The following is a 23,014-nucleotide window of genomic DNA, read 5'->3' as shown; positions in this document are numbered from 1 at the left end:
AAAAATCCATATGATGGCTTATTTTTTGCGCCACCAATTCTACTTTGTAATGACGTCAGTCATTTTGACCAAAAATCTACGGTGAAATGAAAAAAAAAATCATTGTGCGACAAAATTAAAAAAAAAAACACCGTTTTGTAACTTTTGGGGGCTTCCGTTTCTACGTAGTACATTTTTCGGTAAAAATGACACCTGATATTTATTCTGTAGGTCCATACAATTAAAATGATACCCTACTTATACAGGTTTAATTTTGTATTACTTCTGAAAAAATCATAACTACATGCAGGAAAATGTATATGTTTAAAATTGTCCTATTCTGACCCCTATAACTTTTTTACTTCTCCATGTACGGGGCGGTATGAGGGTCATTTTTTGCACTGTGATCTAAAGTTTTTATCGGTACCACTTTTGTTTTGATCAGACTTTTTGATAGCTTTTTATTAATTTTTTTATGGTATAAAAAGTGACCAAAAAATACGCTACTTTTGACTTTTGAATATTTTGGCGCTTACGCCATTGACCGTGCAGTTTAATTAACAATATTTTTTTTCGTTTTTGGACATTTACACCCGCGGCGATACCACATATGTTTATTTTTATTTACACCGTTGTTTTTTTTTATGGGAAAAGGGAGTAATTCAAACTTTTATTAGGGAAGGTGTAAAATGATCTTTATCAACTTTTTTTTTTTGCACTTTTTTTTTTTGCAATGTTATAGCTCCCATAGAGGACTATAACATGCAGTACATTAATTCAATACTCTGATCACTGCCATTGCATTCAATTGCAGGGATCAGTGTTATCGGCGGTTGATTGCTCAAGCCTGGATTTCAGGCTTGGAGCAATCAATCGCCGATCAGACGCGCAGGAGGCAGGTAAGGCACCCTTCTGCTGCGTCCTAGCTGATCAGGACATCGCAATTTTACCGTGATGGTCCCGATCAGCCCGACTGAGCTGCCGGGAAGCTTTTAAAGAGTTAATGCCGGACCTCAGCCCGATCGGCGATGTCCGGCATTAGCAACGGGGACCCACCAGGTATGATGCGCGCTCAGCTGCTGAGCGCGTGTCATACCTCAGGAGACGCTTATGGACGTTCATGAACGTCCATATGCGTTAAGGGGTTAATGTTAGGGGTTGTGAAGCCCTCTTGTAAACTCATGCTGATGCCACCTCCAGGCTCTGTCATTGTGCTTCCATGTGACATGTGACTCCTTGTTAGATTTGGCCCTTTGTAACCACACACCGGGGCCCGGGACACTAAAACTTGAGAGTTAAAAGTTCAATTTCAAAATCCTTAATTTAAATTTCAAAATTTTAAATTAAACTAAAAAAAAAAAATCACACATTTCAATGGTCTCCTCATGCTTTTGCCAACTCCAGGCTGTGCCATTCAGCCACTATATGCCATTCAGCCAAGATATGCTTCAACTGGTGGGCCTCAAATTTTTGGATGTTTAGCACTAGCTAAATACATGCTTAATAGAAATGTTAACATTGATCTTTCAATGTAAGGGGTTATGAAACCCTCGGTGTACTGCTTATGCCTGAGCCTGACTGCTCCTGTGTCTTTCAGGAACTACTTGGCTTACTGATGCTTCTGGGCATGGTAGCACTAGCTAACATGCATCTTCAATAGAGATTTCAACATTCATCTTTCAATCTTAGGGGTTGTAATTTTTTCAGGACTGAGGTAGGGATCGATCGATATTGATTTTTTAGAGAAGATACCGATACCGATAACCTGTGAACTTTCAGGCCGATAGCCGATAACTTATACCGATATTCCGTGCATTTTAATTCCCCCCCAATATCCTTGGTAAAATGAGGGTGCGTGTGTGTGTGTGGGCGGGCATACCTTGATAAACTGTTTCTAGCCCCGCAGAAGCTGCTGCAGATCAATGATTTAAAGCGGGCGCTTTAAATCAATGAACTGCAGCTGCTTTTGTGGGGCCAGAGACCGCCGCCACCACCTGCTTCTCTCCCCCTGCCTGTCCTGGGGTCCTGAGTCCAACCACCGCCGCTGCCCGATTGCCTCCACCTGCCTATCCTCTGGCCAGAGACCACCGCCACCGCTTCCCCATTGCCTCCCCCATCCCCCGTTTTGTAATTACCTGTTCCCGGGGTCTGCACTACTTCTGGCTCCGGCGGCGTCCTGAGCTGTCACTGTGCGCCGGGCCACTGACGGTGACGTCACGTTGAGGATGTCACTCATCATTGCGCAGGATGCCGCAGGAGCCTGAAGTAGTGTGGACCCCGGGAACAGGTAATTATAAAACTGGGGAAGGGGGAGGCAATGGGGAAGCGGCAGTGGTTGGACTCAGGACAGGCAGGGGGAGAGAAGCGGGTGGCGGCGGCGGTCTCTGGCCCTGCAAAAGACGCTGCAGTTCATTGATTTAAAGCGCCCGCATTATCGGCAAGGTAATCGCTGATACCAATAACTTAGAAAATCGTGAATATCTGCCGATAATATCGGCCAAACCGATAATCGGTCGATCCCTAGACTGAGGCCCTTTGGCCGTCGACGTCATATTACCTGTGGAATTATCACAAGAATCCAATTAAACATGTTGGAGCAATAGCAATGAACCATAACTGATTAAAAGAAACATTCGTACTTTCATAATCAGAGGGGCACTGAGAGGCAGGGGTTGGAGCAGGTGGTATCTCGCCTTGTTGAGGACCGCCAGCTAGATGCTCATCAGAATGGGTAATGTAAAAATTTAATTTTCACATCAAATTACATTAAATATGACATAAAAGATCTCTTTATCCTCTTCAATTTTGACACCTTATGGTCTTCCTGCTGCCACATAGACGCTCTGCAGCAGTGATTCTAATGACAATGCCTGTAATCTGCATGTCATAATGAATAACAGTATGATTTCAGTAACCCAGCACACTCCCTATGCATGTTACAGCAAGACAAAGTGTTCTACACCCCTATTGGGGCTCTCTGTAGGCCAGAAATAGCCGTTTTTAATACAGTTTCGCCGCAAATTTATTCGACCCCAAACTAACTTTTCGAAAAAATTCGGCAAATCGGTTGAACCAAATTTTTGAAAAGTTCACCCATCTCCATAATTCACATTTAGTAACTTTTTTTTAACACCATTTTATAGTCCCCATAAGGGACTATTACATGCAATCCTTGGATTGCATACACTGTTCAATGCTATGCCATAGAATAGCATTGATCATTGTTATTGGTACTCTATTGCTCCAGGCTACTGAGGCATCCAAGCAATGATCAGACAGCTAGAAGGCATTATTTTAAATGCTGCAATCAACTTTGATTGTGGCATCTAAGGGGTTAATGCTGGGTATTACTGGGATCAGTGATGTCCGGTATTAGCCAGGGATCCCGGCTCCTGACCCGCATCATAGAAGGGGAGCGGGATGAGGGGATACAGGTACTCCCTTTGTCCTTAAGGTGTTAATGAAAATAACCTTCCAACACAGCACCAACATGCGTTTATACGGGATTCGTCCTGTCAGACTAATCTGATCAGCTTTTATGAGGAGATCAGTTATAGATTGGACTGAGATGACTCAAATTTTTTTTAAATATCAGAGCAAAGATCACATAAGAATTGCGAGACCACCATGAAACACAGGTGCAGACATTGTGTCTTTAGGGCATGTTTAAAACTGTGTGATGTTGGGTATAGGTCTATGGCTGGGTTCACATATCAGAATGTCCACATGGAAACTCTCCGTGCGGACATTCTGCAGACTACGGGCACTGGCATGACATGCTGGCAGTAGGACCACTCGGGAATGCGCCGTTTTATAGATGACAATGCATTCCGTGCGGAGTCCACAAAATAAATAGACATATCCATTCTACAGAATTAGAATTTGCGCACCACATGTTTCCGGCGCGGAAATTCTGCTATGTGCACAGCGCAGCAGAATCTCATTGAAATCAATGGGAATCTACTGCTGCAGAATTCTGCATGGAAATTCTGGCATGTGAACATAGCCTAAGGGTTCAGGGTATCGCATTCTAAAGAGATGGTGCGACACTATCAAAGTCCTGGAAATGGAAGTGAGAGGTTAGGTCATTAGAAGATATTAATTTTAGATCATTAGCAGAGCAGAGAGCACGTGTAGGATTGTAGACATGGAGGAGGCAATAGATTAGGGAGATGTAGCATCGTGGAGGGTTTTGTGGGTCAGGATTTTGTACTGTAATCTACACTAAATGGACAACCAGTACAGTGACATGTAAGAGGCATCATTGTAACAAAGAGAGAGGGGAATCTGACTGCTGCTATTAGTAAGGAGTCACAATAGTCAAGCCAACTACTTTTAAAAAAGTAGGAAAATTTCAAATTCTGGATATACTGTATGTTTAGAGGTGCAGGTGACAAGAACATGAAAGAGATTAAAGGACACATCTGAATCTAGCAGTAACTCCACAACATGATATGGTACACTTAGTACAAACTAATACTATACTGTACTGTACATATACCAGCATGAAAAATAAATAAATAAATCATGCCCTACTTTTGCATATTAATGCAAGGACCTAAAAAAAAAATAAGCCACATACATCATAATCCTCAACATTTTACAAACTGTGCCACATCAGAATTTAGAAACTCTTTGTTCTAAAAACTAAGAAAGATTCTCATACAACACTATATTATTAGTACTCAAGGTGATGTCGCCTGTAAACTAAAAGACCATTTCCAGCACCTATAGCTCAAAACAGTAATATTAACCGCCTTGGTTTCTCACAGAGTAGAGTGGGTAGATACATGGGTTGGAGAAGAGTATCCCCCCTCGATTAGGTAGGTAGGTAGGTTACTCTAGTAGGTAGACAGGTCTCTCTACATAATTTCCCCCAATACATAGGTGCCCAGAGTAGGTAGGTGCAAACTTTAGGTAGATAGATAGCTGTCCCCTGTAGATAGTTACTCCTTGTAGGTAGTACCAGCCCCCTATAAGTAGGGGATACTCCCTGTAGGTAGGTTCCCCTTTAGATAGTAGCCCCCTGAATATAGTTGCAGTTCACCATATATAGTAGAAGCAGCCCTTCCAAATAGTAACTGCAGCCTCCCCTTTTTGGTAGTGGTAGTAGTAGTAGTATCAGCCTCCCTTTAGATAGTAGTAATTACAGCCTCTATTGCACAGATTAAAGAAAAAAAAGAGAAAAACTCACCTGGCTCCCACGCAGTCTATAGTATGGCTTCTCTTCCTTCTCTGGTCTGTGCTCCGGCACATGATGACGTCACTCATCTGTGCCAGAGTGCAGAGAAAGGATGTTAGACCTCTTGTGACTGTTTGCATAATACAGGCAGCCACAAAAGTGATTGACAGAGTAAGGAGCCAATGGCCTTTTGCTCTGTCAAACATCCGAGCACTGCACTTAACTATAGGCGCCTGATTAAGATGGCAAATGCCAGTGTGCCCAATCGCCAGTCCTGCCTGGCTGGCTGGTGAGATAATGGCTGAAATTAAACATTCGGAAAAACATCTAATCCTTTCCGAGAGGTTTAGAGATGAGCGAACTTACAGTAAATCCGATTCGTCACGAACTTCTCGGCTCGGCAGTTGATGACTTTTCCTGCATAAATTAGTTCAGCTTTCAGGTGCTCCCGTGGGCTGGAAAAGGTGGATACAGTCCTAGGAGACTCTTTCCTAGGACTGTATCCACCTTTTCCAGTCCACCGGAGCACCGGAAAGCTGAACTAATTTATGCAGGAAAAGTCAGCAACCGCCGAGCCGAGAAGTTCGTGACGAATCGAATTTACTGTAAGTTCGCTCATCTCTAGAGAGGTTAAGAACCATGTTTCCTGTGATCGATAAACATTCTAAGGTCTACCACTAAAAGGGGACATGGCTATTGCCAAGCTATCAAAATGTACCATTCTTTGTGCACAAAAAGGACCCCCCCTTACAGGATGCAATTGATAGATGTGGCCAGCATGTGTTCAGGCTGGCCTATATATTCATATCAGGTTCCATGATACCAAGGGTATGAAACTCAAAACCAGGCAACTTTAATAGCCATTATACAGTTTTTGTTTCTCCCAGTTTATGGAAATGAGTCAAGGGCAATAATGGAGACTTCCTCCACTGCAGAACCTGGTGTCTCAGGGCTCAAGAGATTCAACTTAACAACCTGGAGGTTTACCAGTCCGGCTAGAGGGCTTTTCAAAGCAGTCAAAAGAACTCCATCTCAGTCAAGAGCCAGTTACACAAAGAAGTCATATGCCCAAGTCAAACAAATTTACCAATGTGGTGTCAGGGGAAGGCTATGGATGCTACCATCTTCGGCTTTTTACAGGATGGGCTTGGTGAAGGCCTAAGCCCTGCTACCCTAAGAGTCTGCTATGTCTGCCTTTTTAGGTAGACCTATTTCTCAGGAGCGACCTTCCTTTGTCAGAGCCCCCTCAACTTGCTCTGTCTCTACTTCCTGGGTGGACAGATGCTTTATTCCTATTTCGGTAACCATTATCAGTTAGATGCTTAGAGTTCCTGCCTTAAAAATAAAAATCTGTGCAATGAAAAAAGGATAATACTGTATATATATATATATATACATACACACACACACATTTCATGGAACAACCTAATAGAAAGACCATATAGATGTACATAGATTATTCATCACCAGATTACTCATTTGTGCTACATTCCTCTATTAATCCAGGGACCTAAAGAACACATCATACTCCACATAAACAGTAATGAATCAGTATTCTTTGCTATAAAAACTAAGAATTATTTACATGGCTGACCATAGCAATGTGGAATCCAATTTCTGACTTCTTTCCTTAGATTTATGGCACAAAATGTGAATTAGGTCAGGGCTCCTGAATGACATACAGCATCACACCCAAAAAGTGCAAACATTCTCATAAAACTCAGTCTAATATTGCCTCTAACCTAAGACTATAGGGGCGTATGACATAGCATTTGTTCATTTATATTTCTGTGAGTTTGCACTGGTCCAGAGAACAAAATGATTTCCAGCATCACACCCTTGTGACAGCTTAAGAAGATCATAGACATGAGCCCCTCGTTGCATTTAGTTGTAGGCTGCAGAAAATTAAACCACTGGATAAAAGAAAGACAAAATAATTTGATACCAGCCACCAAACACAGGTACAGACATTATCTTATGAAATACACTAACTTTACAGCCCCAGTAGCATAGTAAAAAAATAAAAAATAAAAAATAAATAAATAAATAAAAAATTATAAATAAAAATTGTTTTTGGAATACCCCTTTAACTTTGTGGTAAATAGATTTTCCGCTGTCCCATTCCACAGCTGTGGAACTTCCACTGCGGGAATTCTGCATTCCAGATTACACAAAAACAATTAACATGTTTTTTTTTTTTGTGGAATTCTGCATCAAAGAGACTCTGAATTTTGTCCGGAATCTGTGTATTGAGCATAACAAAATTACACATAAATTCAGCACATTCTGGGGGAGATTTATCAAAACCTGTGCAGAGGAAAGTTGCCCAGTTGCCCATAGCAACCAATCAGATCGCTTCTTTCATTTTGTATAGGCCTTGTTAAAAGTGAAAGAAGCGATCTGATTGGTTGCTATTGGCAACGTTTCCTCTGGACAGGTTTTGATAAATCTCCCCCTCTGTGTGGAATCCGCAAAACTGCAAAAAAATCCAATGCCAGCTTGGCAGAACGGAATCTGTGCGGAAGCACAGAATCTCCGCTGTGTGAGTTTCCACAAATATTTAGCAAAAAAATAAAAACATGTGTTTTCTTTTTGGGAAGATGCACTTTTTGTGGGTGGTGAAATGGACACTGGTTTTGGCACTTAGCACCATATATTTGGTACTACAGGATTTTATTGGAAGTACATGAATAATTATATATTTTTTATGCACTTTGTTTTAACCCACTTCCTTGGTATTTTTTTATTGCAAGGTTATGTTTACACACATTATTTTGTCACTTTTTGAAGTAAAAAGTGTATGCGAAACATCCATTTTATGTCTAAATCAATCCAAAATACAGCATTCCAAATGTTTTTGAATTGCACTGAAGTTAGTAGTAGAACATCTGTTAGCTCACATTCAGTTTCATTTTATGTTTATAATAAATGTGGAGGTAAAAATATATTGCTAGAGGTTTTTTTTGGGCCGTTTACATCTAAGGCCTCGTTCACATGACAATTTATGGCTCTGAGGCACAGATATATCAGGAAAATCTCAAAATTACATGCCAATGTGTCCATGCTCAGACAGACACGGGCCACATTCATTTCAATGGCCCAAGAGTAGTCAGCTGGTAACTACTTTAGTGTCATTTTCCCACTGTGAGTTTTGTCTTGTACTAAAGTAATTCCTGGTTTTCACCAAAGAAAAAGCTAGTCAATTAAATAAAAAACTACACTGTGTGAATGAGGCCCAAGTAAGGGATAAGTGGTAGGTTCTTGTGTTGCTTTGATTGATGTTAGTGATAAAGAATCTTAAAAAAAAAAAATATATATATATATATATATATATATATATATATACACACACACACACACACCAAAAACATGGGCATTACAACATTCATCTCAATAATTCTTTAATAAATAAAAATAAAGTACACAAACTAAAATGAGATTACATGATTTTGCAAGGCTGGATTTGTGCTTTTTTTTTTTTGGTTATTAAACTCACATTGGTAGACAAATGCTTGTTATAAACACACAGTGTGAACCCAGCAAATATACAGGGCGTTTCTCTGTGGGAGCCCTGTGCACTGCCAAAAGTTGCAAAATTTTGTGACCTATTTCAGGTGCAGATCTTAATACATTCCCCACAATACCTTAATGACTGTTTATTAGACCTCATACGCTGACTATGTTCACACAATGTTTTTGAGCCTTTTGAGATGTAAACAACTGAAAAAAACATGAAAAAGGCAAAAAAGCTCCTTAAAAATAAAAAAAGAGTGAAAGAAAAAAAAAAGGACAGAAAATAAGGTTCTTAAAACATTATGTAAGCATAATGTTTTCATGTGTCTCCTTAAATTAAAGCCCATAGACTTCTATAGGATTCCGCACTCCCATTCACACTTCTGAATTTCTGCTTGCGGAAGTGGGAATGGGAGTGCCTAATCGTATAGAAGTCTATGGGCTTTAATGTGAGGCGGAATTCCGCAAGTGGAAATTCAGCCGTGTGAATAGACCCTTAATAGTGTGACTAGGATTGGCTCTTAGTCCTCGTAGTTATGGTGTTAAATCTTTCCTACCAATGATGCCATCTGTGTTCTCATGTCCTCGCCTTCTCTGTAGTAGAAAGTAGGGATTTGCTCTCTCCGTGTCCCACAGCACATTGGGAAAGAACGCTCTCTCTGGATACACAATCATAATACACTGGGGCAGGGAGCATGCATGACTTCCTCAGTCAGATGTGAGAATAGAAAACACATGAAGGAAATCACAGCAAGCAGTGGAGACATATAAACAAGCCTCTCATCCCATCAGGCCATGTTCTGAGGACTATTCCTTCATGCCCCTGCACAAGAATATGGGGCCAGGTTCACACTGAAAAAAATACGAGTGTTGTTCATATATGCTAGCATTTTCCGCCTTTTTTTTTTTTTTTTTTCTTTCTTTGCTGATTTCAGTAGAAGAAAACCTGCTAAATAATTACAGCCCAAAAAACTGCTGAAAATTCAAGCGAAAATAAAGAATGCTATTGCTGTGTGAACTTAGCCTTATGCATTATTGGAATCAGTTGTGGTTGTTTTACATTGTAGTATGCTCTAGATAGGAAAAAAAAATTCCTGCCATTTTCTCTATGTATAGAATGTGAAAATTGGCAGGAAAAATGCATTTGCAAAATGATGCTAAAAGTTGAAATAAAAATACCCCGACAAAATGTTGCACTTAGGGCAGGGTCACACTGGGTGCCGTCGGCAGTCACAGAGGGGCTGCAGAGTGAGCTCCCAGCTCTGGGTAGCTCTGTGTGTCTGCTTGTAGTGGCAGATTTCTCACTTTAGGACACACAGAACTACCTAGTCACAGCTGAGAGCTCGCCTTGCAGTCCCTTTGTGACTGCCGTTGGCCCATCCGCAGCGTTAAATATGGGGTGTGCCCCGTGTGACCCTGCCCTTAGGCAAGGTTTCCACACACATTGGCCCTGATTTACTAAGAGTGGAGTGTAGGTTTCTTTGTGGGTTTTAATTCCCTACAATTTATTTTCCAGGGTATTTACTAAGGTTTCCCTACATTTTCCACTTTCCCTACATTTTGCTTTTTTTACACATGCTCTGACCTGTAGGGTTTTCCTCAGCTGAAATCCACCACATTTTATGTGGAAACCTTAGTAAATATGTTGTTTTTTTGTGAAAATGTCGGGAACACGCCCCTTTTCGGAGACCATGCCCCCTTTCCCTAGCGGTCACGCTCCTTTTTTGGGTTTTCTTAGCAAAATGGAGAGTTAGTCAGGGTTTTTTCAATTCTGGCGCAAATTCTGGCGCAGACAGAATTTCTTGCGCAATGCGACAAATTCTGGCGCACAACCCGACAAAACATGTCGGGTTTGCAATAGTAAATGAGGGCCATTGTTTTCTTGCATTTTTTGGAAAACTGCCAATGCAATTTTTGAGCCAAAGACAGAAGTGGATCCAATAGGAAGGAGAAATATAAGACCAGGTTGAAACTTTGGAATTTCCGGCCAGAGATCCCCAGTGCAGCCAGCGTCGTCTAAATGAGTTGGTGATAAGACTGTGCAGACATTGCCATCCCCATAGAGAGCAATGTCTGTGGACTGGATTCTGTCAGAAGTTCAAGTTCATTCTTTTGGCGACAGACCAGACCTAGCCTAAAGGTACGTTCACACAGACTGATCTGCAGCGTATTTTACAATGATGCTTCCATTTGTGCCTGCTCATAGCAGCAATCCGCTGCTACGAAAAGACACTGCAATGTGTGAGTCGCCGCGCAAATGCGCAGTATACTAGCGCACATCACGACTGCTCTTGGCTTATCTCAGAGAGAGTGGCCACGATGTGTGGGAGTTCACTGTGCATGAGCGCTGCGACTCGCCCATCACAGTGTGTCTGCTTGTAGCACCAGATTGCCGCTATGAGCAGGCACACTGTAGGGTCTTTCGTCGGCAGATCCGCAGCATAAAATACACTGCGGATCCGTCCGTGTGAACATACCCAAAGGCTGGGTTTACACACACTACAGGGTGGGCCATTTATATGGATACACCTTAATAAAATGAGAATCGTTGGTGATATTAACTTCCTGTTTGTGGCACATTAGTATATGTGAGGGGGGAAACTTTTCAAGATGAGTGGTGACCATGGTGGCCATATTGAAGTCGGCCATTTTGAATACAACTTTTGTTTTTTCAATAGGAAGAGGATCATGTGACACATCACTTATTGGCAATTTCACAAGAAAAACAATGATGTGTTTGGTTTTAACGTAACTTTATTCTTTCATGAGTTATTTACAATTTGCTGACTACTAATGTGCCACAAACAGGAAGTTAATATCACCAACCATTCCCATTTTATTAACCTCTTCAGGACACAGGGCGTATGGATACGCCCTGCATTCCGAGTCCTTAAGGACCGAGGGCATATCCATACGCCCGTGGGAAATCATTCAGCAGGCACCCTGGCACATCACCAAGGGGGGTCCTGAGACCCCCCCCCCCCCCCCCCATGTCAGCGATCGGAGAAAATCGCATGTCAATTCAGACATGCGATTTTCTCCAATTCCGGGCTGATCGGGTCTCTGGTGACCCGATCACCCGGAAAATAGGGCTGATCGGAGCTGTCAGCAACAGCCCCGATCAGCCTAAAGGATAGGAGTGAGGTCGCAAAGCTGCAATCTCCTCCTATCCCCTGCCATTACTCAGAACGGAGTTCTGACCAATGGCAGCGCAGGAGACCGTACCTGCAGGAGAAGATGCCTGGGGACCTGGGATCTTCGCTGGAGCCTGCTGGATCTTTGCTCATGTAGGGAATCGACAGTGGGTGGGGGGGGGGAATTGAAAGTGAAAGTAAATCGATCTTTACTGTGGCAACCACTAGGGGGACCAAACTGCAACTCCCAGCATGCCCAGACAGCAAAAGGCTGTCTGGGCATGCTGGGAGTTGTAGTTTTGCAACATCTGGAGGGTCACAGTTTGGAGACCACTTTTACAGTGGTGCCCAAACAGTAGCCCTCCAGATGTTGCCAAACTACTACTCTCAACATGCCTCGACTGCCCAGGCATGCTGGGAGTTGTAGTTCTGTAACATCTGTCCCTTCGGATTTAGCAATTTTCATGACATTTTTGAAAATTGCTGCTCTACTTTGAAGCCCTCTAATTTTTTCAAAAAGCAAAAGTATGTCCATTTTATGATGCCAACATAAAGTGGACATATTATATTTGTGAAGAAAAATAAAAATTTTTTGGAATATCCATTTTCCTTACAATTAGAGAGCTTCAAAGTTAGAAAAATGCAAAACTTTCAAAGTTTTCATGAAATTTTGGGATTTTTCACCAAAAAAGAATGCAATTAACGCCGAAAATTTACCACCAAAATAAAGTAGAATATGTCACGAAAAAACAATCTCAGAATCAGATCTCAGTTATTAATTTGTAAAGTGACGGTGGTCATAATTGCGAAAAAGGGCTCAGTCCTTAAGGTGAAAAAGGGCTGCGTCCTTAAGGGGTTAAGGTGTATCCATATAAATGGCCCAACCTGTATTTTTTTTTTAACCAAAACCAGTAGTGAAACCGACAAGATAGAAAAGAACTATAATAGAAAGATATGCACCTTTTTCTTGTTTTGGACACATTCCTGGTTGTTGATAAATTACTGACCAAAAGAGGAAGAAAATAAGAGCTATAATGGGGGAGATTGGTTGCTATGGGCAACTGCTTCACTGTTCTTCTACACAGGTTTTGATAAATCTCCCCCAGTGTTTAACCAGTGAGGTGAAGGGAAGGAGTATGGGTGAACGAAAAGTTCTAGACAAATGCTCACAAAAAATAAAGGGAACACTAAGATAACACATCCTAGGTTTGAATGAATGAACTAATCGTATGAAATACTTTCGTCTTTACATAGTTGAATGTGCTGACAACAAAATCACACAAAATTATCAATGGAAATCACATTTATCAACCCATGGAGGTCTGGATATGGAGTCACACTCAAAATCAAAGTGGAAAACCACACTACAGGCTGATCCAACTTTGATGTAATGTCCTTAAAACAAGTCAAAATGAGGCTCAGTAGTGTGTGTGGCCTCCACGTGCCCGTATGACCACCCTACAAGGCCTGGACATGCTTCTGATGAGGTGGCGGATGGTCTCCTGAGGGATGTCCTCCCAGACCTGGACTAAAGCATCCTCCGAATCCTGGACAGTCTGTGGTGCAACGTGGCGTTGGTGAATGGAGCGAGACATGTTGTCCGAGATGTGCTCATTCGGATTCAAGTCTGGGGAACCGGCAGGCCAGTCCATAGCATCAATGCCTTCCTCTTGCAGGAACTGCTGACACACTCCAGCCACATGAGGTCTAGCATTGTCTTGCATTAGGAGGAACCCAGGGCCAATTGCACCAGCATATGGTCTCACAAGGGGTCTGAGGATCTCATCTTGGTACATAATGGCAGTCAGGCTACCTCTGGCAAGCACATGGAGGGCTGTGCGGCCCCCCAAAGAAATGCCACCCCACACCATTATGGACTCACCACCAAACCGGTCATGCTGGAGGATGTTGCAAGCAGCAGAACGTTCTCCATGGTGTCTCCAGACTCTGTCATGTCTGTCATGTGCTCAGTGTGAACCTGCTTTCATCTGTGAAGAGCACAGGGCGCCAGTGGCAAATTTGCCAATTTTGGTGTTCTCTGGCAAATGCCAAACGTCCTGCACGGTGTTGGGCTGTAAGCACAACCCTCACCTGTGGATGTTGGGCCCTCATGCCACCCTCATGGAGTCTGTTTCCGACCATTTGAGTGGACACATGCACATTTGTGGTCTGCGTGAGGTCATTTTGCAGGGCTCTGGCAGTGCTCCTCCTTGCACAAAGGCGGCGGTAGTGGTCCTGCTGATGCGTTGTTGCCTCCTCCACATCTCCTGATGTACTGGCCTTTCTCCTGGTAGCGCCTCCATGCTCTGGACACTACGCTGACAGACACAGCAAACCTTCTTGCCACAGCTCGCATTGATGTGCCATCCTGGATGAGCTGCACTACCTCAGCCACTTGTGTGGGTTGTAGACTCCGTCTCATGCTACCACTGGAATAAAAGCACCGCCAGCATTCAAAAGTGACCAAAACATCAGCCAGGAAGCATAGGAACTGAAAAGTGGTCTGTGGTCACCACCTGTAGAAACACTCCTTTATCGGGGGTGTCTTGCTAATTGCCTATAATTTCCACCTGTTGTCTGTTCCATTTGACCAACAGCATGTGAAATTGATTGTCATTCAGTGTTGCTTCCTGAGTGGACAGTGTGATTTCACAGAAGTGTGATTGACTTGGAGTTACATTGTGTTGTTTAAGTGTTCCCTTTAGTTTTTTTGAGCAGTGTATACCAGATCTACTATAGTTCCAATGACAAAATATTTCACAATAGTTTCTTTTCTGGACATAATTATGAAACTAAATGTGAGGTGGCAATTTATGTAAATCAGTGCTTCCCAACCAGGGTGCCTTAAGCTGTTGCAAAACTACAACTCCCAGCACACCTAGAGTCAAAAAAGCTAATTTCACACAAGCAGTTCTATGTCCATATTAGGCTAGGATTCCACTAAAGTTTTGTTCTGGCGGTTTTCCTTTTTTCTTTTTCTAATACCAGAAAAACTGCCACTGCTTCATGAAAAAAAGATGCAGGAATGATGCAGTAGGGATGCAGGAATTTGTAAGGAATTAATTTGATATGTTTTTAAATGATTTTTAATTTTTTTATTTTATTTGAAAGCAGGGACCAATTATCCGGAGCGGGGCAGGAAATTGAGAGCCGCATGCTGCCTGTTTCCTTGGCATCTAAGTTAGGATGGCAGCAGGTCTCAGGAGTCGGACCCGGTGCCATCGGTTCCCTATAAATTCAGGCCTCCCTACGGCATCATTACTTTTTTTCTCCTTTGTGCATTTTTGTATTATGGTTTGTTGACAAAATAGAGAGGACTTGTAAATGTGTGGCTTTCCTTTTATATAGGTATATACAAAATAAATCGCACCAGCTCACCATTTGGTTAAATTAAAGGAAGACGCCTTTGATTGCAAGTAGCACAGGAGGAAGTGCCAAGCCACATCCTCGGTTCAAATTAGCAGCAAGATATAAGGGTATTCCAGCTCCACAAAAAATATTTAAATAGCAAAGCTTTAATCCATATTGTTTAAAACATTACATCCTTTTATATATTGTACTCCAAAAAAATTCACATTTTAAATAATTTTCTATTAAATGGGTACTCCTGTAGGAAAAAAATAAATAAATATATATATATATATATATATATATATATATATATATATACTTTTTTTTTTTTTTTTTATGAACTGGTGCCAGAAAGTTAAACAGATTTGTATGTTACTTCTATTTAAAACTCTTAATCCTTCCAGGACTTGTCAGCTGATGTATGCTCCAGAGAGAGTTGTGTAGTTCTTTTCGGTCTGACCACAGTGCTCTCTGCTGACACCTCTGTCCATGTCAGGAACTGTCCAGAGCAGGAGGAAATCCCCATAGCAAACCTCTCCTGCTCTGGACAGTTCCTGACATGGACAGAGGTGTCAGCAGAGAGCACTGTGGCCAGGCAGAAAATAACTTTCTCTCTAGTATACAGCAGCTGATAAGTACTGGAAGGATTAATATCTTTTAACCCCTTAAGGACACAGCCCATTTTCACCTCTAGGACGCAGCCCTTTTTTGCACATCTGACCACTGTCACTTTAAACATTAATAACTCTGGAATGCTTTTACTTATCAATCTGATTCAGAGATTGTTTTTTCGTGACATATTCTACTTTAACATAGTGGTAAATTTTTGTGGTAACTTGCATCCTTTCTTGGTGAAAAATCCCAAAATTTGATGAAAAAATTGAAAATTTTGCATTTTTCTAACTTTGAAGCTCTCTGTTTGTAAGGAAAATGGATATTCCAAATATTTTTTTTTTGGATTCACATATACAATATGTCTACTTTATATTTTCATCATAAAATTTATTAGTTTTTACTTTTGGAAGACACCAGAGGGCTTCAAAGTTCAGCAGCAATTTTACAATTTTTCACAAAATTTTCAAACTCGCTATTTTTCATGGACCAGTTCAGGTTTGAAGTGGATTTGAAGGGTCTTTATATTAGAAATACCCCATAAATGACCCCATTACAAAAACTGCACCCCCCAAAGTATTCAAAATGACATTCAGTAAGTGTTTTAACCCTTTAGGTGTTTCACAGGAAAAGCAGCAAAGTGAAGGAGAAAATTCAAAATCTTAATTTTTTACACTTGCATGTTCTTGTAGACCCAATTTTTGAATTTTTACAAGGGGTAAAAGGATAGAATTTATACTTGAATTTGTAGCCCAATTTCTCTCGAGTAAGCACATACCTCATATGTCTATGTAAATTGTTCGGCGGGCGCAGTAGAGGGCTCAGAAGCGAAGGAGCGACAAGGGATTTTTGGAGAGTACGTTTTTCTGAAATGTTTTTTTGGGGGCATGTTGCATTTAGGAAGCCCCTATGGTGCCAAAACAGCAAAAAAAAAAAAACATGGCATACCATTTTGGAAACTAGACCCCTTGAGGAACGTAACAAGGAATTAAGTGAGCCTTAATACCCCACAAGTGTTTCATGACTTTTGCATATGTAAAAAAAAAAAATATGTTTCACTAAAATGTGTGTTTCCCCCCAAATTTCACATTTTTGCAAGGGTTAATAGCAGAAAATACCCCCCAAAATTTGTAACCCCATCTCTTCTGAGTATGGAGGTACCCCATAAGTTGACCTGAAGTGCATTAGGGGCGAACTACAATGCTCAGAAGAGAAGGAGTCATATTTGGCTTTTTGAGAGCAAATTTTGCTCGGGGGGCATGTCGCATTTAGGAAGCCCCTATGGTGCCAGGACAGCAAAAAAAAACGACATGGCATACCATTTTGAAAACTAGACTCCTTGAGGAACATAACAAGGGATAAAGTGAACCTTAATACCCCACAGGTGTTTCACGACTTTTGCATATGTAAAAAAAAAATTTTTTTTTTTACCAAAAATGCTTGGTTTAGCAAAAATGTTACATTTTTAAAAAAGGTAATAGCAGAAAATACCCCCCAAAATTTGAAGCCCAATTTCTCCCGATTCAGAAAACACCCAATATGGGGATAAAAAGTGCTCTGCTGGCGCACTACAGGTCTCAGAAGAGAAGGAGTCACATTTGGCAAGCAAATTTGGAAGCAAATTTTGCTCTGGGGGCATGCCGCATTTAGGAAGCACCTATGGTGCCAGGACAGAAAAAAAACTAGAAAACTAGACCCCCTTGGGGAACGCAACAAGGGGTAAAGTGAACCTTAATACCCCACAGGTGTTTCACGACTTTTGCATATGTAAAAAAAAAATATTTTTTTTACACTAAAATGCTTGTTTTCCCCCAAATTTTACATTTTTACAAGGGATAATAGCAGAAAATACCCCCCAAAATTTGTAACACCATCTCTTCTGAGTATGGAAATACCCAATAAGTGGACGTGAAGTGCACTGGGGGCGAACTACAATGCTCAGAAGAGAAGGAGCATCATTGAGCTTTTGGAGAGAGAATTTGGCCATGTGCATTTCCTTAAGCCCCCCCGTGGTGCCAGAACATTGCGTTACAAATTTTGGAGGCTTTTTTTCTTTTACCGCTTGTGAAATTTTAAAGTATGGGGCAACACCAGTATGTTAGTGTACAAAAATGTTTTTTTTTTACATTAACATGCTGGTGTAGACCCCAACTTTACCTTTTCATAAGGGGTAAAAGGAGAAAAAGCCCCCCAAAATTTGTTAGGCAATTTCTCCCGAGTACGGCGATACCCCATATGTGGCCCTAAACTGTTGCCTTGAAATACGACAGGGCTCCAAAGTGAGAGCGCCATGCGCATTTGAGGCCTAAATTAGGGATTTGCATAGGGGTGGACATAGGGGTATTCTACACCAGTGATTCTCAAACAGGGTGCCTCCAGCTGTTGCTAAACTCCCAGCATGCTTGGACAGTCAATGGCTGTCCGGAAATGCTGGGAGTTTTTGTTTTGCAACAGCTGGAGGCTCCGTTTTGGAAACACTGCTGTAGGATACGTTTTTAATTTTTATTGGGGGGGGGGAAGGGGTGGGGGGGGGGTGGTCAGTGTATGTAGTGTTTTACTCTTTATTTTATGTTAGTGTAGTGTTTTTAGGTTACAGTCACACTGACGGCGGATTACACTGAGTCTCCCGCTAGGAGTTTGAGCTGCGGCTGCAGCTCAAACTTGAAGCAGGGAACTCACTGTAATCCGTCGCCAGTGTGAATGTAACCTGTACATTCACATGGGGGGGGGGGGGGGGGAACTACAACTCCCAGCATGCATGCTGGGAGTTGTAGTTTTGCAACAGCTGGAGGCACACTGGTTGGAAAATACTGAGTTAGGTAATAGAACCTATTACCTAACTCGGTATTTCCCAACCAGTGTGCCTCCAGCTGTTGCAGAACTACAACTCTCAGCATGTACTGATTGCCAAAGGGAATGCTGGGAGATGTAGTTATGCAACAGCTGGAGGCACGCAAGTACAACTCCCAGCATGCCGAGACAGCCATTTGCTGTTCCTGAATGCTGGGAGTTGTAGTTTTGCAAGATTTAGAGGGGTTCAGGCTGGAGATCACTGACAGTGGTCTCTAAACTGTGGCCCTCCAGATGTTGCAAAACTACAAATCTCAGCATGCTAAGACAGCAAACTGCTGTCTGGGCATGCTGGGAGTTGTAGTTTTGTAATATCTGGAGGGCTACAGTTTAGAGACCACTGTCAGTGATCTCCAGCCTGAACCCCTCTAAATCTTGCAAAACTACAACTCCCAGCATGCCAACACAGCAAACAGCTGTCAAGGCATGGTGGGAGTTGTAGTTTTGCAACATCTGGAGGGCGACAGTTTAGAGACCACTCTCTAAACTGTCGCCCTGCAGATGTTGCTAGGCAACAGACTCCTGGACACGCGGCGTCATACTCACCTCCACCGCCGCCGTGATCACAGCCGCCGCCGGGTAAGTGACCGCTGCTGCCGCCGCTACTACACGGTTCCCCCCGCTGTGCCCGGACACCGATGGGTGGGCATAGCGGGGGGAACCGAACTTTAACCCCCCCGCCCCCAGTCTGCTATTGGTCGGCAGCTCCGCCAATCAATAGCAGGGATAGGAGGGGTGGCAACCCTGCCACCCCACTCCTATCTCTTCAAGGGGGATCGAGGGTGTCTTGGACACCCCCGATCCCCCTTATTTTATTGCGGCGCCGCCGTTGATGGGCAGGGGGAGAGCGCTCCCCCTGCAAACACCGTAGATGCCGTGATCAGAACTGATCACGGCATATATGGGGTTAATGCTGCCGGGACCGGCGCGATCGCGGCCCCGGCAGCTGCGGTGGGACTCCGGCTGTGATTGACAGCTGAGTCCCACCCGCGATCTCCTGCGCTGCCCGCGGCAGAGCAGGAGATCGCTTGGACGTATGCATACGTCCATTTGCGCGAACGTGTAATTCGCCTGGACGTATGCATACGTCCAATAGCGGGAAGGGGTTAAATAGACGTAATTTACAAATCTGTTTAACTTTCTAGCACCGGTTGATTTAAAAAATAATAATTCCACCGGAATACCCCTTTAAGTTCTTAGGAATAAACACATATAAACAGAAAACAGAGCAAACATGTACATATGTGCTGAGAAATAGTATTAGTCTGATTGTAGTATGAAGGCTGACAAAAAATTAAATATGTAACTCAGGATGAGAATTAATTTACTAATTTTATTGGTATGACTAAGGTAGACATGGTCGACTGAAACACATCACTCTTTTGTCTCTTGGATTGAGATATGATAACAAGCTTTTGATCGATCAAGTCGCGCTGGACCTTTTCTCTAATGTTCCGGGATCATTATTGGTGCTTATCTACACCGCTGCTGCTGCGGCTATCATTGGGTGAATATATTTTGGATCTTTTTCATATACTTTTTCTAGCCAGCTTGAATTTTCATTCCTTGTGACATCATTAATAAATAGTTCAATAGGATCTATATAAAGAAGGGAAATTGTTAAATATACTGTAAACAGTCTGAATTCACACGTATTCTCGACAATGTCATTTACATTGTTGATCTCTCGTCTTCAGTGTCTCTCACCAAGACCTCTTCTGTGCCATCCTGTAGTCATGGAGATGGAGCAAGGTGGCAGCTTCTGCTTACATAGAGCACCATGATTATTTCTGGAAGGTGGGCAGCCTTGTACAGAAAGCTTGTATTTAATGCATTGTGAGAACATTTCAGACATGTGCCGGGTGGGCACCAACAGCTGCTGCCATGTTCTCTTAGTGATAAATTACTGTTCATTATAAGACATTTGTATCTGGTTATCTTGTGTATTTTTTAATACCAAGATACATGGGCATACATTTTTTTTTTATGAAAATGCAATAGTTCACAGGTGATAAGTGGATTCTATGAATAGTGGTATTTAAGAATTACAGTTGCAGTCTCCTTGTTGCAAACAACACAAGCAGCTAAACTGGGGTCAATGGATCTACCTTTGATCGGGAACAGCACAGCACCATTCCGTGTGCTTAGGCTAAGTTTCCACTTGGTTTTTTTCTGGCAGTTTTTGGATATCTGCCACTGCAGTTTTTGAGCCCAAGTCAGAAGTGGATCCATAAGGGAGGAGAAGTATAAGTCCTTCCTATATATGTCCTATTCCTTTCGAATACACTTCTGGCTTTGGCTCAAAAACTGCAGAGGCAGATATCCAAAAACTGCCAGAAAAAAAAAACAAGTGGAAACCTAGCCTTATTCTGTTAAATCTGAATGGTAGTCACCAGGCACCCTCTTTTGCTGATACCAGTTAATTACTCTCTTATAGATTTCCACATTAGCTAATTTAAAGGGGTATTCTTGGATTTTTGGTTCTTTGTATGTAAGACAGGGGCAGCAAAGTTAATCTAGTTACTAATATACTTCACTTACCTGTATTTGGTGGCTGGTATATAATTTCTTTGTCTTTGTTTTTCCCTGGAAGTTCATTTTCTGCAGCCTACAAAATAATTGTTGTCTCAGACCTTTCCCAGCTTGCTGTGCGGCCCAAGGCAATAGATCACAAGTCAGGTGCTGAAGGGGGGCTTGGCTGCTTTGTATGTTGTGTGTAAAGCCAGTCTCCTGATGATGTTACCGGTGCACATGTGTATGTATTCATCATCATACAGATCCACAGCTTGTGTGTCAGGTGATGTCGGTCAAGTCATGTGAAAAAAGAAAGCTTGGCTGTGCTGCAATGTGTTTGGCGACTGATGTGTGGGAGAGAAATAAGTCACCTTGAAACAAGGGATCCTGGGGATTGTAGTCTGACGGAGGCTATGGAAACCAGAAGTAGCTAGTTACCATAAACAAGCCAGCAGTGTGATGGGGGACACAGGACACAGCCATTTACCACCAACACAAGCACAGATCCATGGTAAGCATGTCCATTACTTTATGACACTTAATTTCTAAAGTCACTTTATGTTGGATAACACCTTTAACTCTGAGGTCTTGGTTCTGGGACTTCCCATGTGGAACCAGTAGTCTTTCTGATCAGAAATGAAACCCTACCACTGCTTCTCCCTCTGCACTTCTGTGAGGTTCTCCTCCACACCTTTTGCTGGGTTGTTTTCTCTCTTTCACCACTGCTGCACACTGAATATCCCATGCGTGGTGCTTGAGTCAAGTCTCTTTTATCAGGCATTTGTTCCATTGCACTATTTTTCCTATAAAAAGCACTTCTGTTTATTTGCCTATATTATGCACACTCACTATCAATAGTGCTACAGTGATAAGTGTTTTATTCTAGTGCAGTTACATCTATGTGTTTTATTATAGTATCCTTGTCACGTGATCATCAGTCTGCCTCTCCAAACCTTCCAATACTTGGAAATTAGTTCTGGGTTCTGACTTCCTGTGAAAGTCAGGATGACATCATTATCTACCAGATCCCCTCCTACTAGCTCTGAGATCGCTCCCCACCCCTCCTCTCCTAGCTCCATCTGATACTATGGGATCAGCATATACAGTAGATATACACCTCTCCTGAGGCTGTGTTCACACTGAGGTGACCAAGGGGTGTTGTAATGGATGTAGCAGGGTCTGGTGGTATTAACCCCGGGGGTAAGATGTTGTTAACCCCTTAGTGTTCGTGACACATGTGGTTGTTTTGGTATAGGGCACCGCCGACAACCAGCCCAAAAACGGCATGCAATGAGTGAATGTCCACAGCAAGGGTTTGAAGTAACTGAAACTTTTACTTGTAATATGCAGGGAACAGTCTTTACAGTTATGCAGTTTCCACAGAGGTAACTGGGACACAGGGAACCTCGCAGGCTTGCTTGGACTTGTAGTTATGGTAATAATTATTCAGGCCACTGTACTACTGATATAACTTGAGCTTGAAAGTAGGTACTTGATTTGTAGAAGTAGCTTTGACTTACAGTTTAGAAGTGTCTGCTGGTCTTTAGGCTTTGGCCTAGATGCTTTTGTACAGGACTTGTGCTTGCAGGAACCAGAGCCGGAACTAAGAGAGCGAATATGGAGACTACAGCCCCTTATATACTAGGGGGCTGGACTAAAGCCCATTGGTTGCTAGTGGCCTGGGATACCTGTGCGCTTAGAACTCTGGGTATGTCATGTGACTCCAGGTCAACTTTATACAAATGAACAATCACATTAAATGAACATAATAAATACACATGGCATTTATACAATACACGTAATATAACATAACCTGGGGGAAGCCCTGCAGTAGAGCCCTGTGGACCTAAGGGACTCTTCCTGAGGGGCCTTAAGGATG

The 23,014-nt window shown here is 42.3% G+C and overlaps 1 long non-coding RNA gene across 1 annotated transcript; it reads right to left on the bottom strand.

The window, feature by feature from the left end:
• Positions 1-19,843: 19,843 nt before the first annotated feature.
• LOC130302810 (uncharacterized) lies at positions 19,844-22,805 on the bottom strand. Its single transcript, XR_008852961.1, has 3 exons — positions 22,656-22,805; positions 21,163-21,229; positions 19,844-20,220 (listed from the first exon to the last, which is right to left on the bottom strand). It is a non-coding gene; the product is annotated as an uncharacterized LOC130302810 (long non-coding RNA).
• Between the last annotated feature and the right edge of the window lie 209 nt (positions 22,806-23,014).

Source organism: Hyla sarda, chromosome 1, assembly GCF_029499605.1.
Source record: "Hyla sarda isolate aHylSar1 chromosome 1, aHylSar1.hap1, whole genome shotgun sequence".
In the NCBI taxonomy this organism is placed as follows: domain Eukaryota; kingdom Metazoa; phylum Chordata; class Amphibia; order Anura; family Hylidae; genus Hyla; species Hyla sarda.
This window is presented reverse-complemented; position numbering and strand designations above follow the sequence as displayed.